Below are 16,744 nucleotides of genomic sequence, written 5' to 3'. Positions count from 1 at the left end.
AGTCTTTAGACAGTGGGGCCTTCTTCACTCACTCTGAGTCCTTATGGCATGACCGTTGCAGTGATTGATAGCTTCTTTGATATTACCTAATATAAAATGTTCCTTACTTATCTTCTTCTTCTTTTTTTTTTTTTTTGAGACAGGGTCTCGCTCTGTTACCCAGGTTGGAGTACAGTGGCATGATTTTGGCTCACTGTCGTCTTGACCTCCCTAGCTCAGGCAATCCTCCCACCTCAGCCTCCCGAGTAGCTGGGACTTACAGGCGTGCGCCACCATGCCTAGATATTTATTCTGTTTTTTTGTTTTGATTTTCTTATTCAGAAACTCATATTAGCCATTAAAAAATTTCCTTTTCTTTCCTTCAATATTGATTGATCTCTTTCTTTTTTAATTTTTAAATTTTTATGGACATAGTTATACATATTTATAGGATACACGTGAAATTTTTATACAAGCATATACCATGTAATGATCAAATTAGGGTAACTGGGATAGTGTCACCTCAAGAATTTATTTTTTTTTGTTTTAGGAACTTTTCAATTCCACTCTTCTAGTTATTTTGAAATACACAATAAATTGTTAACTGTAGTCATCCTTCTGTCTAACTGAACACCAGGTATTATTCCTTCTGTCTAACTGAACACCAGGTATTATTCCTTCTGTCTAACTGAACACCAGGTATTATTCCTTCTATCTAACAGGACTTCTGTATCCATTGATCAGTCCCTCTTTATCTTCCCCTCCCCACTACCGTTCCTAGCCTCTGGTAACCATCATTCTACTCTCAACCTCCATGAGGTCAAATTTTTAAGCTTTCACGTGTGAGTGAGAACATGTGATATTTATCTTTCTGTGCCTGGTTTATTTCACTTAACAAAATGTCCTTTAGTTCCATCCACGTTGCTGCAAATGACAGGATTTCATTCTTTTTTATGGCTAAATAATATTCCATTGTGTATGTGTATAATATTCCAATGTGTACCACATTGTCTTTATCCGTTCGTCTGTTGATGGGTACTTAGGTTGATTCTGTATCTTGGCTATTGTGAATTGTACTGCATCAAACATGGGAGTGAAGTTATCTCTTTGATACACTGATTTCCTTTCTTTTGGATATATACCCAGCAGTGGGATTGCCGGATCATAAGGTGGTTCTATTTTTAGTTTTGTGAGGAATCTCCATACTGTTTTCCACGTGGCTGTACAAATTCACATCCCCACCAACAGCGTAGTAGGGTTCTTCTTTCTCCACATCCTTGACAGCATCTGCCTGTCTTTTGGTCACTTTCTCTTGAATCTCTTTTGTGTATTTATTTATTTTAGATGTTTAAAAATTTCCATTTTTTTTTTACCTTCTATTTCTTGTGAGACATTATCTATTGTGTTTATAAGCTCTAGTGTTCCTTCTGGTTTAGACTTCATTTCTGAAGTGATTTTTGCTTTAATTTCTGATTCTTTCCTGAAGCCTGTCATCTCATTTCTGCACTTTTCCATTTCTGATTCATGCTGCTCTTTCATGTATTATGTCATTATCTTAATGTCTTAGATTGTTTTGAAATACTGGGTTTCTGTTTTGTTCTTTTTTGAGGACACATCTTTCTAGTGTGCTTTCATTGTCTGTCTGTTGGGGTATTATTCTATGACTTGTTCGCTTCTTATCATAACATTGTATGAGATTTGACCTCAATACTTTTCTGTTGTTCATTTCTATGTGAAATTAGTTTTCTTGAACTTTAAGAATGAGGCTGGCTGGCTGGGTGCCGTGGCTCACGCCTGTAATTCCAGCACTTTGGGATGCCGAGGCGGGCGGATCACAACATCAGGAGTTTGAGACCAGCCTGGCCAACATGGTGAAACCCCGTCTCTACTAAAAATGTACAAAAATTAGCCGGGCATGGTGGCATGTGCCTATAATCCCAGCTACTGGGGAGGCTGAGGTGGGAGAACTGCTTGAACCCGGGAGGTGGAGGTTGCAGTGAGCTGAGATGGCACCACTGTACTCCAGTCTAGGGAACAGAGCAAAACTCCATCTCAAAAAAAAAAAAAAAAAAGAAAAAAAAGAATGAGTCTGGCTTCGAGGTAGCTGTTCTAATTTCACAGAGCTCCCTCTTCTGTTGCTCCTCTGTAGTGTTCATGAGTATGGCAGCTTGCTCTCTGAGACTTCTTGGCTCTCTTCAAGCCCTCTTACTGTCGGTGACTTCATCTCTTTTGTCCCTGTCCTGCACAGTGTTGACTCCACTGCCCACTATTTCTGTGCTGCGTGGGGCCCAGGGCTTCATTGTGACTTCTGTGAGTCCTAGGCCTCTGTAGGTTCCTTCCTCTATTAAAAATGTTAAAAATTATATTTTACAACTGCATTGAATATAAAGGCAAATCTATTATATATGAAAACATTTTATTTGACCTAAAAGTGCATTTTTCCTTTTTGATTTTAAAAGAAATTGAAATTTTTCATGGTTTCCTGAAAGTACTGTGGGCCCCTGACATTGTGTCTACAGTGCCAGATGGATGACTCAGCCCTGGAGGGACCCTGTCGTGGAAGTGTGCCCTGATGGGTGGTTTTTGAGCATTCCTAGTGGCTAGACTGTTTCAGCCCCTTCTTAGCCTTTCTGGGCTCCTTGCACTCAGCTGGTACTGGATTGGCAAAACCTTCCCCATTTTAGCAGTTCTTCTCAAATGAATCATGCTTTCCTGCAAGTGGAAGTTTGCATGTTGGCTCTCCGGGGCCTCATGTTCTCTGGCTCCTCAGATGCCACCTGTCGCTGCACTCTGCCTCCTCCTGCACACGTGTTCCTATCATGTAGTTCTCTCGGCTGCTGGTGGTTTGTCCTCACCTACTTGTACTCTGATGTGTGTGGGGACATGTTATCATCTAGCTTGGTTGCAAATGTTGTCTAGGGAATTTTGGTTTGGGGATTTAGTTGTTCTCTCTCCTTTGATGTGTGGATTGAGAGAGACTGAAAAACTGTACTGCTCCTGCCACCATCTTTCTAAGAGCTTTGAATAAACTTCCCGTCTCAATAATTCATGAGAACCTCTTCAATTGTCCCGCAAGTCCAGAGTAAGATCTCATTGCTCCCAAATATCCTCCTTTCTAAAATTCTAACAATAAAGGGTTAATTTGGAGGTGACTAGCATGCTTTAAAGACACCGATATCTTTGGAATGGTTAAGGGGGGTAATCAGTGACTCATACACTAGAGTGAATTATTTTCAGAGAGATTTTGGTTTTCTTAACCCATAGTCAAGTGACATTAAGAGATAAGCGTGAGGTGGACATGAGAAAATTTTGGAGTTGGGATACTGGTAGGGGTCCAGCTTCTGAGCACACAGTGGACAAGGAGTAGGGATTCTTAGATAGGCATAGAGGAATCAGACACACTTTACTTTGGATCTTGCCTGTCCTCAGCCAATCCTTACAGTGTCCTATGTACTTGAAAAGCCTTTATGTAGATAAGAGGATTTCTACCTTAACCTTAAATTTCAGTGAATTATATTAATATTTTGTACTGACTAAAGATTTCATTTCTACCCATGGGAATTGAAATTGTGATTGCCTAAAACACCAATCAGGCAGAAAAAAAATCTGTAATGGAAGATGCCAGCTTATTCTTTTATTTATTTATAGATTTATGTTTATTTTTATTTTTGAGTCAGGGTCTTGCTCTATTGCGCAGGCCGGAGTGCAGAGGCACAATCATGGCCACTGCAGCATCAAACTGCTGGGTTCAAGCGATCCTTCCACCTCGGCATCCCAAGTAGCTGGAACAATAGGTGCATGCCACTGCGCCTGGCTAATTTTTAAATTTTTTGCAAAGATGGGGTCTTGTTATGTTGCCCAGGCTGGCCTTGAACTCCTAGGCTCAAGCAATCTTCCCACCTTGGCTTCCCAAAGCTCTGGGATTATAGGCATGAGCCACCATGCCTGCCCTGTAGTTTGTTTATTTATTTATTTATTTACACAGGGTCTCCCTTTGTTGCCCAGGCTAGAGTGCAATGGCACCATCTCAACTCACTGCAGCCTCTCAGGTTCAAGTGATTCTCCCACCACAGCCTCCCGAGAAGCTGGGACTACAGGTGTGTGCCACCATGCCTGGCTAATTTTTGTATGTTTTTGTAGAGATGGGGCTTCACCATGTTGGCCAGGCTGGTTTTGAACTCCTGACCTCGAGTGATCCACCTGCCTTGGCCTCCCAAAGTGTTGGGATTACAGGTGTGGGCCACTGTGCCCGGCCTTGTAGTTTATTCTGGATGTTCTTGTGCCTCCTCAAAAATGCAGTAATCTATTTAACTCTCCCAACTGCCAGGTTACAGGACTGATGCACAGCTATGAACCTGGAATGACCCTTTTTATTCTTGTAAAGAACAAAATTGAGTCTGGGCACCTTATTTCAGTCACACATGCGTGCTGGTTATTTATCAATTGCCTCTCAGCTTCAAGCCCACCCTTCTCTATTTTGTTTGGTGATGCTAGGGGTAGGAGTCTGCAAACGACATTTCTCATGCTCCCGTGAAACTGGCTTCTTGTAAGTTTCTGCAAATGGTAGACAATTAGAAGGCAGGGAGAAGGCAAAAAGAGCCTCTATTTCCAGAGCCTGTTAGCAACCACCCATTATTAGAAAAGAGCTAAGGCTCCCCATCAAGCTTCATTGACATTCTCGGCACCAGCTAGGATGTGCCCCTCAGAGGCACCATCACCAGCCGTCCTGCTCTTTCCTGGCCAAACCACCATTGTGCTGGTTTATCTCAAAGGTTTGAGCACCAGGTACGCAGGTCTTCTCCTTTGAGCTCCTAGATCTCAAAACCTCACCTCTTTCCATTAGTTCGCCTGGCCTCAGGTTGCAAGGTCCTTTCTGCAGTTACCACCACCTGGCTACCTCAGCCCGAAGGGTTGCTTTTGCTTCCAGTGATCACTGATATTTAGGTCACCTCAGCATCCCCTTTGCCCTTTCACCCTTGCAACTCATTCCTGGCAGTAAATTTCTTCAGTTCAAATCCCTAGTATACTTTTTGTTTATTGGATTGTTTATTGGAACTTGTTTTGCAAGTTCTAGTTATCTTTTGGCTGCTCTTCTCAAATTGGCCTGCCGTGCTTTGCAGTAAGTACACATCAGCCTGTTGGCTCTGAGGGCGGACTCTTGCCTTTCTTTTTATTGAGAGGGAATTACGTTTTCTACTTTTCTCCATTCTGAAACTCGGTCAACTGATATGTGTTTAGTGGGAGCTTTTATATCCTTGTATTCAAATACTCACTATGTTATTACAAGGGGAAATAATAATTTTATAACTCAATATTGTTAAAGCATCTAATGTATACAAACTATTGTGCCAAGAAAATTAGATTTAGGATAACAGTGCCATTTTAGAAGTAGGACAAAGGGATTAGAAGATCAAACCTAAGAAGAAAGATTAAATAAATGGTTATTATTTCTCTAGAGAAGACAGAAAGGATGTTTAATACTAGAATTACAAATGATTTTATGGGAGATAATAAATAGCAATTCTGCGATCCACCTTGGGATGGCACATGATTGCATTTCTAGGGCTAAATGTGGCATAGAGGCTGAATATCAATGGCTTCCTTTCAGTGAAGGTTGTTAGGAAGATAAGCTACTGAGAAATAATGGGAAATGTCATTCTCTGAACATACACACACATTTCATATATATATGTACATGTATATATATGGTTCTTGTCTGCCTGGAGTGAGTTACTGGAGTCCTGCCGAGGGCATGGTCCAACCTGTTAACCTCTGTATGGCTTTCTCAGGTTTTAGGACTCTACTTCCAAGAATTTATGAGCTCCTTAGCTTTATTCACTCCTGGCTCTTGTTTTGTTGATGAAAAGCATACCCAGGGATCTTTATTCAGTTGGAGGGGCTGCTAATTGATTTTAAAAAATGCATTTTGTTCCTGGTCACTAATTGACTGATGGAGCAGCTGCTGGTCTGACAAAAACCAGGCTGGAAAGCAGTTCCCACTATGGGGTGGTCTGTTGCCAAACATGATTGCTTTTGCTTATCAACTGTAAAAGCACACCCTTACATATTCCCAGAGACTGGGGTTGTGTTTTATTTAAAAGTACTTCTTCACTGTCTTTAAAATAATGTCACCTTTAGAAAAGGTGAATTAACTTGTGCATATTATATACAGAATTTGAAGTCTGTTACCATTGAGCAATTTTGAAGAGTTCAAAAGCATAAGCCTGATTATCAAATAAATAATTTCAGATACTAAACCTTTTAAAATCCATGGAGATTTCAGTTGGCTAATAATGAAAATAATTATTTTATTTTTTGTTGTAGTCCAGGAATTAGATGCACTGAGTCAACATTGGCTTTGTGAATATGATAGCATATTAAAAGTATTAAACTTTACTACAAAGCAATAAACTATGTCTTTTCATCGAAGATACTGATAGCTAATACTCTATATTTACATTTGGTGGCATTGGTAAAATCTAATAATTAGTAATGGATACTAATAAATAGAAAAACAGTGATTGATGAAAATAGAATCTCATATGCAATTAATATCAAATTGAAAGATATAATTATAAATTAGGAAATATTATGTTTATTTTGAACACAATGGAATGCACTATACCCAGGACCTGTGCCCTGAAGCAACCCAGTGATTATGTATATTTCTTAGAAGCCAAAGGGGTTAGAAACAGAAAAGTATTGTCTTCTGTTACATGAGAGAGAGTCCAATAGTTTTCTTTAAAAAAATCAATAAATCCTCACTAGGTATTAGCCTCTTGTTAATTATTGTGGCTAGCAGGGAGAGCAAGTCAGTGTTAGCGCCTTAATTGATTTTTGGTTGATTTTTAGTTTTCTTTTGAGTTCCTGTGGTTGTAGCTGTAAAGATTTAGGTTGGGGCATACCCATTTTAATCTAAGAAAGTCTCTTTCTCTTACCTTTTCTCTGCTGCCTAGGTAAGCTGTGACTGGACCTCCTGGTCCAAAAATCAGGAGACCTAACTTTTGGCACAACTCCATAGCTATGTGATATGACCTTAACAAAATGACAGAAAATCTCTGTGCCTAAGATTACCTGTTTGTAAAATGGTTGTATTCATCTGTTCAGGCTGCTATAACAAAATACTATAGTCTGGGTGGATTATGCACAACGGAAGTTTCTTTCTTACAGTTCTGGGGGCTGGAAAGCCCAAGGTTGAGGTGCCAATTGATTCAGGGTCTGGTGAGGGCCCACTTCCCAATTCATAGACCACTGTCTTCTGAGCCATATCACACTGTAGAAGGGTTGAGGGACTAATTTTAAGTGTGCTAATCCCATTCGTTAAGAGCTCCGCCCTCATGATTTGATTACCTTCCAACGACCCCACATTCTAATATGACCTTGTGGGTTAAGATTTCAACACATGAAATAATTTTGGAGAGACACAAACGTTCAGTCCTTTGCTTTGGGTCTCTCTCTCTCTCTCTCTTTTTTTTTTTTAGAGACAGAGTCTTACTCTGTTGCCCAGGCTGGAGTGCAGTGGCCTGACCTCGGCTCATTGCAACCTCTGCCTCCCGGGTTCAAGCAATTCTCCTGCCTCAGCCTCCTGAGTAGCTGGGACTACAGGTGCGTGCCACCACGCCCAGTGAATTTTTTGTATTTTTAGTAGAGATGGGGTTTCACCATGGTAGCCAGGATGATCTTGATCTCCTGACCTCATGATCCGCCCACCTCAGCCTCCCAAAGTGTGGTTCTCTCTCTTCTTTAAAAAAATTAAAGATTGTGCTTTAATTATTTTAAAGCAGTGGACACTTGTCATTCAAATACATTTGTACAGAGAAGCCCCATGTATTATGAAATGCATTTTCTCTGTTGAAAGGTTGGGAAGAAAGCTGAGTGCCTTTGACGCTGCCTGTACCACTTTATCTGCCTTCCTGCCTCCTAATAACCCTGGGAGTGCTTGAAGGAACCTCTGGGTGACAAGGAATACCCTTTGAAGAACACAAGATCAGATGACTTACATGTTCCCTTACAGCTATATGGTATAGTTTTAACCCAAATTTCTGTAATGATCCAGAAAGCCCCATGCTTATTTTCATACCCATGATGAAAATCATTTGTAAATATAAGATTTAAGGTATTCAATATCTAGCTTTTATAGAAACATTCACTATATGTTTTGCTTGTATTCACTGGAGTAAAATTATTTTTAGAAATATGTGTGTGTATATATATACATCTTAAGATTTGTGTCTTCTTACTAGGAGGTGATAAGAAGGTTATAATAAGATCACATGAAACAGTTTAGAATTTGACAATGCAATTCGATTCAGTTTCATTCAGTGAGCATTTATGTAGCGCCTACTGTGTAGAAGACACTGTGCAAAGCTGGATCTAAAGCTCCTAAGGGTTACAAAGATGAATGACAGACTCTGTCCTCAAGTTCTTTCTGATATACTCCTTGTCAGAGATTTTAACTTTTTAATACATTCTAAGTGTAAGAAGTGTAACGTACCTAGGGAGAAATTGGTTTGAAGCCCATAGAATAAATAAATGAATGAATAAATGCCATTGAATAGGTCAAACGTCTTGTGGCCACATATGGGCAATGTGTGCCAAGGGTCAAGTAAAAGTGTCCCCAAATGGAGAGCTATTCTGTCCTTCTTGTGTATTAATGTCGATCCATCTATACTAATGGATCTAGCATGAAAGGAAGCAAGGTGGGGGTGGGGAAGTGAGAGTCACTGCCTCTCAGACTTCCATCCTTCATTAATATTAATGCTGTCTTCAACCCGTGCAAGTTGGCACAACACAGCCTAAAAGCTTAATACAAGAAAAATAGTTCTGATGCTCCTGATTCATTGACATCAAGCACCAAACGGTCTCCTGGTATACCATGTGCCTTCGTTTTTGTCCAATGAAGAGGAATTTCCCTTCAGTACAAGTTGGACACAGTAAGGGTTTTGTGTGTTCTCTCAGAAGTTTATTATTTCAGTTTTAAAACAATTTTCCATCTACTGGCCCACATTAACCCTGAACAAAAACGACTTAGCTTGTAGGAATTAACGTGTTTTGTAAATCAGCATAAAATGAACCCTTCTTTTAATTAGTAAATGTTTACTTGCATCCTTTGAATTCAATCCTGGGAGTCATTTTCCTGTAGCCCAGGAGCTCAGACAAGCCTACAGACAGGGGAAACTCAGAATGTGTTTGTGTGATCAGCTCAGGGGGTTTGTGCCCAGATCTGTGTCTGGTGAGCAATTCTGTTCTGAATTTGTGAAACACAATGATCGAAACAATGTCATTATATGTCTTCCTTGGGCCAAACATGCTTCGGTAAAAACTCAAAATATTAACATACAATGTTAGAATAATCTCAGAGATTTAAAAAAAATCAAGGTCTAGAGGTAATAAGACTTGTTAAAAAAATACTCAGTGAGCAATTGGCAAAGTTGGTACTTTCCAAGGCCTCCTGCCTGTCAGTGTAGTATTCTTTATATTCAAAAGATGTCTTTTACATTCCCCAGAGCCATAATCTGTGATTTAGAGACCCATTTTATTTCTAAGCGTGCTCAAACCAAAAAGAAAACAAAAGATTAAGCAGGTTTTTGCAACTATTACCTAATTCCACCGCAGCCTACCACTGCATCTGGCTTTTCATCTGCTCTTCAATCTTTCTTACTCAAAAGCAAACTCAAAGATAGTTGATGCCAGAAATAAAGCAAAAAATCAAGAAAAAAACACCTTCCTACAAAAAGCCCATAAAATGAATTTGAAAGAAAACAAATGGATATATTTCAGCTCTCTCTCCACTTCTCTTCTTCTATCGCAGCTTCCTGTCCCATTTTCTCGTCTAATATTAAAGTGTCTGCACATGAGGGCAGATACACGTGGCAAGAAAAGACACAGAAGGTGGCAAATGTTTCCTTTTCTTTCTTCTTCTTTTCAATATGAAGAGCTTTTCAGAATTTGCAGATGTTAGACTTGGGTAATGGTGTCTTAGCTGTATTCCTGCACTGTATAGAGGTTTTGAGGGTGACTTCTTAATTTGTGCAGTGTCTGAGATGCCGTGTCTGGGTGCAAGACAGACTGTGACTAGCAAGTGGCTTCTTCCGGAGGCCTGAGTCAGGGTCAGACTGATAGCTGGGAGGTAAAAGACATTATACCGTGTTATCAATTCTTGCTCAAAGTCTTATTTTAATAGTTTAATATTTACATTTAAATAGTTCCCCCAAAACCAACAAAACCCTTCAAATACCCTAACTTTTAGTGTCAGCCTTTTTCAAAGGAAGAGCAACTATTTACGGACTTCTTATGCCGTCAACATTTACAAGCTATTATTTAAATCACAACTTATAATAATTCCTCAAAGTTAAAAGGAAAATTTTCCTAATATGAGAGTTGGTGGATGATTTTCGAGATTCATACTTCTCTTTCTTTTTAGAGGACAAAAGAAAGCAAAGCATAAAAAGAGAAATGGTTTTTAATACTAAGTAGAAAAACGCAATATATATGTAGAAAATATATGCTCCATTTGAATTCATATTTACATGTTTCGTAAGCTCAAATAATATATGTTTTTCATTATTTTAGTAAAATTAAAGAATGGGCATTCAGCTATATTTAAATTTTCATATTGCTCATGCTAGTTTAGGCACACCAGATCACTTCGGCATAATAAATTCCTACATGAGTATTGCACAGATACTAAGACACTGTAATATTTTTCTTTTAAGTGTGAATTGAAGAAAAAATATTAATAGATAGGCACATTTTTATGTTAGCCATTATTACAATTTACTAATGAGAAATCTGACATGCTATTTCCTATTACTTTAATATGTTATATATTATAAAATGTTTTCCCACATTATAGGCGTTAATTGTTAAAAAAAATCCTGTGTAATTTCTTGTGATTTATGGGCCTGCCATTGGTGACTAGGTGCGGGAGAACTTTGGCTTCTGTGGACTTGTTCAGGGAGAGGATGTGTGAAAAGTTGAGGAAGCCCAATTAGAGAAAGGCACTGAGAAAAATTTTAAAAAATCTATCCTGCTGAGAGGCAGGCATTTTTTCTGGATGACAAATGTCTGGAGTTCTCAGTTTTACAAAAAAAGAGTGCTCACCCCTGGCCTCTTATCCTTTTGTCATGTAGGTAACCTAAGCTGTGGAAAAAGAGACCATCTGGAAAGAATGCTGCGGTTTCACAGAGCCAACATTATTCTCTACCTCCCCTTCCTCTTCCTCTTTCTTTATGGATGGCAAACAGTGTTCAGATGACAGATTTTGGAAAATTGTCTTAGGAGACGCATTCTCAGGCAGTTCCAGCGTATTGGTATTTTGGATGTTTCTCTGTATTTTGTCATACGGTTCAGAAGGGTGATAGGCTTTCTGTGAACTGCTGGGCTTCAAGAAGGCTATTATCTTCCACTCAGGTTTAATTGAGGAATTTATGGGATTTTGCCACTTTGTGAGGTAAGTTAGATATAAATGCCTTGTGATGTATATGTGAAAGATTTTTCATTATGTATCGACATAAATCTTATTAATCCACTACATTTCTAAGATGTCATGGTCAACTGAAGAAATTCTTCACCAGTTTTCCTTGTAAATAAAAATTAAGTGCATTCTTCATTTTTTAATGATAGTCAGCATCTACTTATACTCTATCGTGATATCACTTCATCTGTGTTGTCATCTTAAATAGCATCCTTTTAATTGTTTCATGTCAACAAATAAGGTTTAATGAAGAGAAATATACAAATTTTGCAGCTTATATTCTAAAAGAGGTGCAATATTTTAGCCAATTAGTGGGAGTGAAAAACCAACTTGAGAAATAAATCTGTAAGTGAATGCTACTGGTTTTCAAAGGCATCTTCTTGACAAGAATCAAATGAACACTATCTCTAAAAATCTAATCCGAAGGCAAAACAGATTTCTTAGTGTGATTATTAAAATAATTGCCACCTTCTGGTGTAAAGTGATGTCAACAGTGAACAATCAAGTAATGCCCTTTGCTTTGGGTACAGTCAAGCACTCAAAGCTACCGTGAAATAGGATTGGACGGGACCTTTCATTTCATATGAGAATTAATTCTCTAAATGCAGCGGAGAGGAGGCAGCTTATTTTTTCCCCCCAGCAAGCAGCTAGAAACGAGTCTGCGGGAGGCCATATTTTTTCTTCCTCATTTCTTAGTGTGTGCATGTATGTTACCAAGTATCATGGCAAATAATTTATTTTTTTCAATATAGTTCCATCAGAAGAGAAAAAAAAAATGGCAGAATTTTCCCAAAGGTCTTATGGCTTTAAAAAATTACACTTTGACATCTAAATTGTTTTCTAAGGACTGAATTAAAGGTCACATTTTTTTTTTTCAACTGCAGTAAAAGCTTCACAGCTGCTTTGGGGTTCTCTGTAAGAGAGCACAGCTCCATTCTGGATTTCCAACAGATCTCCCCAGGAAGAGTCCATACATGTGTAATTTGTGGCAAACCTCAGTTATGGAGACCAACTCTTCTCAAAAAGGTTAAGTTAGTAGCCATAAAGAGACAAGTGCCATGTATATGCAGTTACTGAATACCCTGCCCTGTATATTAAAAAGTGTTTTGAAAGAAACAATTCTATAGCTGAAGACCTCAGGTTTAAGAACTTACTGACTTTAAATGTATTCAGAATAAAGAAATAAATATTAAGTATGTGATTTTACATGTAAATTTCTGTCATTTGCATCTCATAACATTATCTTTTGTGTCAAATCTGTTAACAATGCCTTTAACGTCTAAAATGCAGCACATTTACCACTTCTTGAACTTCTACAGTTGAAAAAGCAAATGCAAGACTAAAAAAAAATAAAAAATTAGGTGATCAGTAACACATTTCTTCTCCATCAGATTATTTTTTCCACGTACAAAGTTCCTGTTTGATTTTTCAATTATTCACAATGTCAGAATGATAGATATAAGAGAGTAACCAACTAACCAGGGAAATGTCTGCCTAATAATATTCAATATAAAGATTCCAAATGATGCTTTATGATGGATTAAACTTTCCCCTGTTCTGCCTCATTAGGGTTCTCCCAATTTGACCCAGTTCAAACCTATTACTTAATACATATCTAACAGTAAAATTGCATAAATGTTCACTGGTACAATAGAAGCTAAATGAGCAGTTTCAGATAATTTAATTAAGTTGTAGGTCTTCTAATATAATTCCTTAAGTATGTGAACTTTTAACTTGTGTTAACTCAATTTCCTTATGCTTTCATTTACCATTTGTTGGGGACATTACAGTGATTAGCCAAAGTCCTTCCAGCTACTAATGTTCTCCATAAATTTTGATTTAAATTGACTGTCACTTTCTCACTATAATAAAGTAGATATTTGACATCTCAAAAAAAGAGAACTGGTCTAGTATATTATGTTGCCAAAGAGTGGCACGTTTTTCTCTATCACACAGAATCCACATAAAATACCCCTTAATAAAGGCCATTCAGAGTAGGCAGAATAAAGTGAATTGCGTACTACATATTCATAGACATGTACACTTTAGCATTTCTTGAAAAACTAGGCTCCTAGATGCCTTTGGTATTGAAAACACATGTGGCATCATGTTCCCATGTAATTGTTTTGTATTTGGTGGTTATCAATGTCAGCATTTAGGAACTCTCTCTCTCTGTATTACAATAGGAAGGTAGCAGCTCTTCTGTTTCAGCTGAGGTCAAAAGCAAGATTTGGCCAAGTGGGCTAAGCTCAGATACTTCTTCCATGCTTTCTCAGCACAGATAACTAAAGGGGCAAATCATATAATTGTGCTTTGAAATTTTCAATTAATATATGTGTTTTTCAGTATTGTATGTGTGTTGATAATTGCGAAAGCTGGGTGGTGAGTACATGAATGTTCATTATTGCTATGGTCTGAATGTTTGTGTCCCTGAAAATTCATATGTAGAAATTCTGACCTCCAAGATGATGGTATTAAGAGGTGGGGCCTTTGGCGGGGGTGATTAGGTCATGAGGATGGAGTCATGAATGGAATTAGTACTCTTATAAAAGAGATCCTAGAGAGCTGCCTTGCTCTTTCTGCCATGTGAGGACATGGAGAGAAGGTGCCACCTACGAACAAGAAAGCAGGCCCTCACCAGAAGCTGAATCTGCTGGCACCTTGATCTTGGACTTCCCAGCCTCCATAACTATGAGAGATGAATTTCTGTTGTTTATAAGCCACCCAGTTTGTAGTATTTTGTGGTAGCAGCTTGAATGAACTAAGGCAATTACGATATTCCCTCTACTTTTGTATATGTTTAAACAACCCTAAGCAAGTAAAATTATGTTCCCACAAATATATATCTACCCCAAACTCTCTTTAGTTCCAATAAAATGACTCAGTCAATAGGGTTTTGGTATCATCAGTTACCATCCTTGAAGTTATCTAGTCACTCCATATACAAAAGCCTCAGTTCAGTGCCCAGAGTAACCTAAAAGACACAGGAATAGTAACATTTTTTTCTTCCTAGGTTCAGTGCTAGAATTTCTGCATTGGATGGATTAAGAATCTACGGGGAGCCAAGTCACTTAAAAGTATCAGATATGCTATAGGATAACTGCTTGCAAGGGACAGGAAATGTCAGCCCCTCTGGCTAATGGTTTTCTCTAACAGTTTCCCATAAAACCACTGCTTCTGCAATGTGCTTGGCATTGGCCTTGACTAGAGACAGCCTTCTTCTTCTTCTTCTTTTTTTTTTTTGAGGCAGAGCGTCACTCTGTCGCCCAGGCTGGAGTGCAGTGGCATGATCTCAGCTCACTGCAATCTCCGCCTCCCGGGTTTAAGCGATTCTTCTGCCTCAGCCTCCTGAGTAGCTGAGTCTACAGGCACGTGCCACCACGCCCAGCTAATTTTTATATTTTTAGTGGAGATGAGGTTTCACCATATTGGCCAGGCTGGTCTCGAACTCCTGACCTTGTGATCCACCCACCTCGGCCTCCCAAAGTGCTGGGATTACAGGTGTGAGCCACCACACCTGGCTTGAGACATCCTTCTTTGAAGCACTTTGTGCCCACAAAATATAACACTCAATTCTGGAAACTTCTTGGCACCTATTCAAGAAGAGTATTACCTAAGTAATCATAAGATTAACTAATATTTTTCAGGAGCTTACTCTATGTTAAGCAATTTGTAAGCATTTTTTCATCTATTCTTACAACTTTAGAATTAGCAACCATTATGATTCTTGTTTTACAAATGGGACAGCTGAGGCACAGTGAAGTCTCCTAAATTACCGAAGGTGGCAAAGCAAGGCAGCGATACGTAGTCATCTTTGTTTTTTTTTGAGACAGGGTTTCGCTCTGTCACCCAGGCTGGAGTGCAGTGGTGTCATCACGGCTCACTGCAGCCCTGACACCCCGGACTGAAGCAATCCTCCTGCTTCAACCTCCTGAGTAGCTGGGACCACAAGCGCATGTCACTACGCCCAGCTAATTTTTAATTTTTTATAAAGGCGGGGTCTCCCTATGTTGCCTAGGCTTGTCTTGAACCCCTGGGCGCAGGTGATCCTCCTGCCTTTGCCTCCCACACTGCTGGGATTCCGGGCGTGAGCCACCATGCCTGGCCTGTCCAACTTTGAACTGAATGTTCTGTCATTACACGAGAGCGGCCAGGTTATATTCCTGTTTCATTGGATGGATGATAATATAGTGAGGCTTCCGTGCATGTTTATGAGTGTTGGGTAGTACATTTAAAAGTACATACATTTTTATAACACGAGTAGTACCTGTTACTGAAAAATTTAAACAATATTGTTAATCTAAACATAGAAAATAAAAATTATTACTAGTTTCACTACCTAGAGATCACTACTTTTAAGATTTTACTTTACACTCAAGTCCTTTCTATACCTGTTTCAAAAATAGAAATTGAATTATACTGAGCACATTCTTTTATAATCTAGTATTTGATTTAATAATTTCTCATGAATATCTTCCAATGTCTTGAAACATACTTCTATAACATCTTTTTTAATGGCTGTGTAATTGAATATTTTGATTTTGAAAGAAGTCAACGTACAATATTTTACAGCTCCAAGTCCCAACCTGAGTTTCACATCTGGCCTCAGGTGGAACTATTTCCGCTTCCTTACTTGCAAAGAGTTTTGAGACGTGGGTTAGGCAGAGGTGATCGAGGATCAGCATATTGCAAGAAGAGATGCACACACACAAAGAGCTCGCTATTCAAGCTCCTTTTCCTTCTTCAGTATCTCTGCATGGTTAAGACGAGTGGATTGTTTTACATCTAACAATTCTGTAACTGGGTACTCCTAGGTAAAGGGGTACAATAATTGGCTAACAGTGAAGTTGCATGAAACCGTGGGAGGAAGGGGCAAAGGATTCTTGACATGTAGTCGAGAGCCTTGGCCACTCAGTTTCTTTTGCTTTCCTCGCTGACTCAGCCTGAGGGAAAAGGGTGAAGTGACATCTTTACTGAGACCTTCCCGGTCAGATGCAATCAGATTGACTGAAAGCTCTCAGAACGAAACGAAATTCTCCCACCTGGGCAAGCACGTGCTGGCCAGAGAAATGACTGATGAGGAGTCAACTCTGCACTACTGCTGGACAACAATTTCAACATCTCATTTAAAACTAAAGCAGTGAGTTAAGGTGGTTTCTGAATTATGTATTAAACTCAGCTTCCAGATATAGTCCTGGTTGCGTATTTCAGCTAAACGTCTCTCTGAAACATCAATGTGTCCACAAATCACGGCTCTTGCTCTCTTATTTGCTGGTCTGGTTGTCACTT

General features: G+C 39.0%; 1 protein-coding gene and 1 long non-coding RNA gene across 2 annotated transcripts in view; one reads left to right on the top strand and one right to left on the bottom strand.

The window, feature by feature from the left end:
- Positions 1-15,716, top strand: part of LOC134761320 (uncharacterized) — a 29,924-nt gene extending 14,208 nt beyond the window's left edge. The window contains exon 3 of the long non-coding RNA XR_010139828.1: positions 11,112-15,716. This is a non-coding gene — a long non-coding RNA (uncharacterized LOC134761320). The remainder of the gene's footprint in view (positions 1-11,111) is intronic.
- TENM3 (teneurin transmembrane protein 3) overlaps positions 1-16,744 on the bottom strand; it is a 2,759,728-nt gene that overhangs the window by 707,641 nt on the left and 2,035,343 nt on the right. The gene's annotated exons all lie outside the window — the stretch shown is intronic.

Source organism: Pongo abelii, chromosome 3 (genome assembly GCF_028885655.2).
Source record: "Pongo abelii isolate AG06213 chromosome 3, NHGRI_mPonAbe1-v2.0_pri, whole genome shotgun sequence".
Lineage (NCBI taxonomy): Eukaryota > Metazoa > Chordata > Mammalia > Primates > Hominidae > Pongo > Pongo abelii.
The sequence above is the reverse complement of the archived record's forward strand: the minus strand, read 5'-3'. Positions and strand labels throughout refer to the sequence as shown.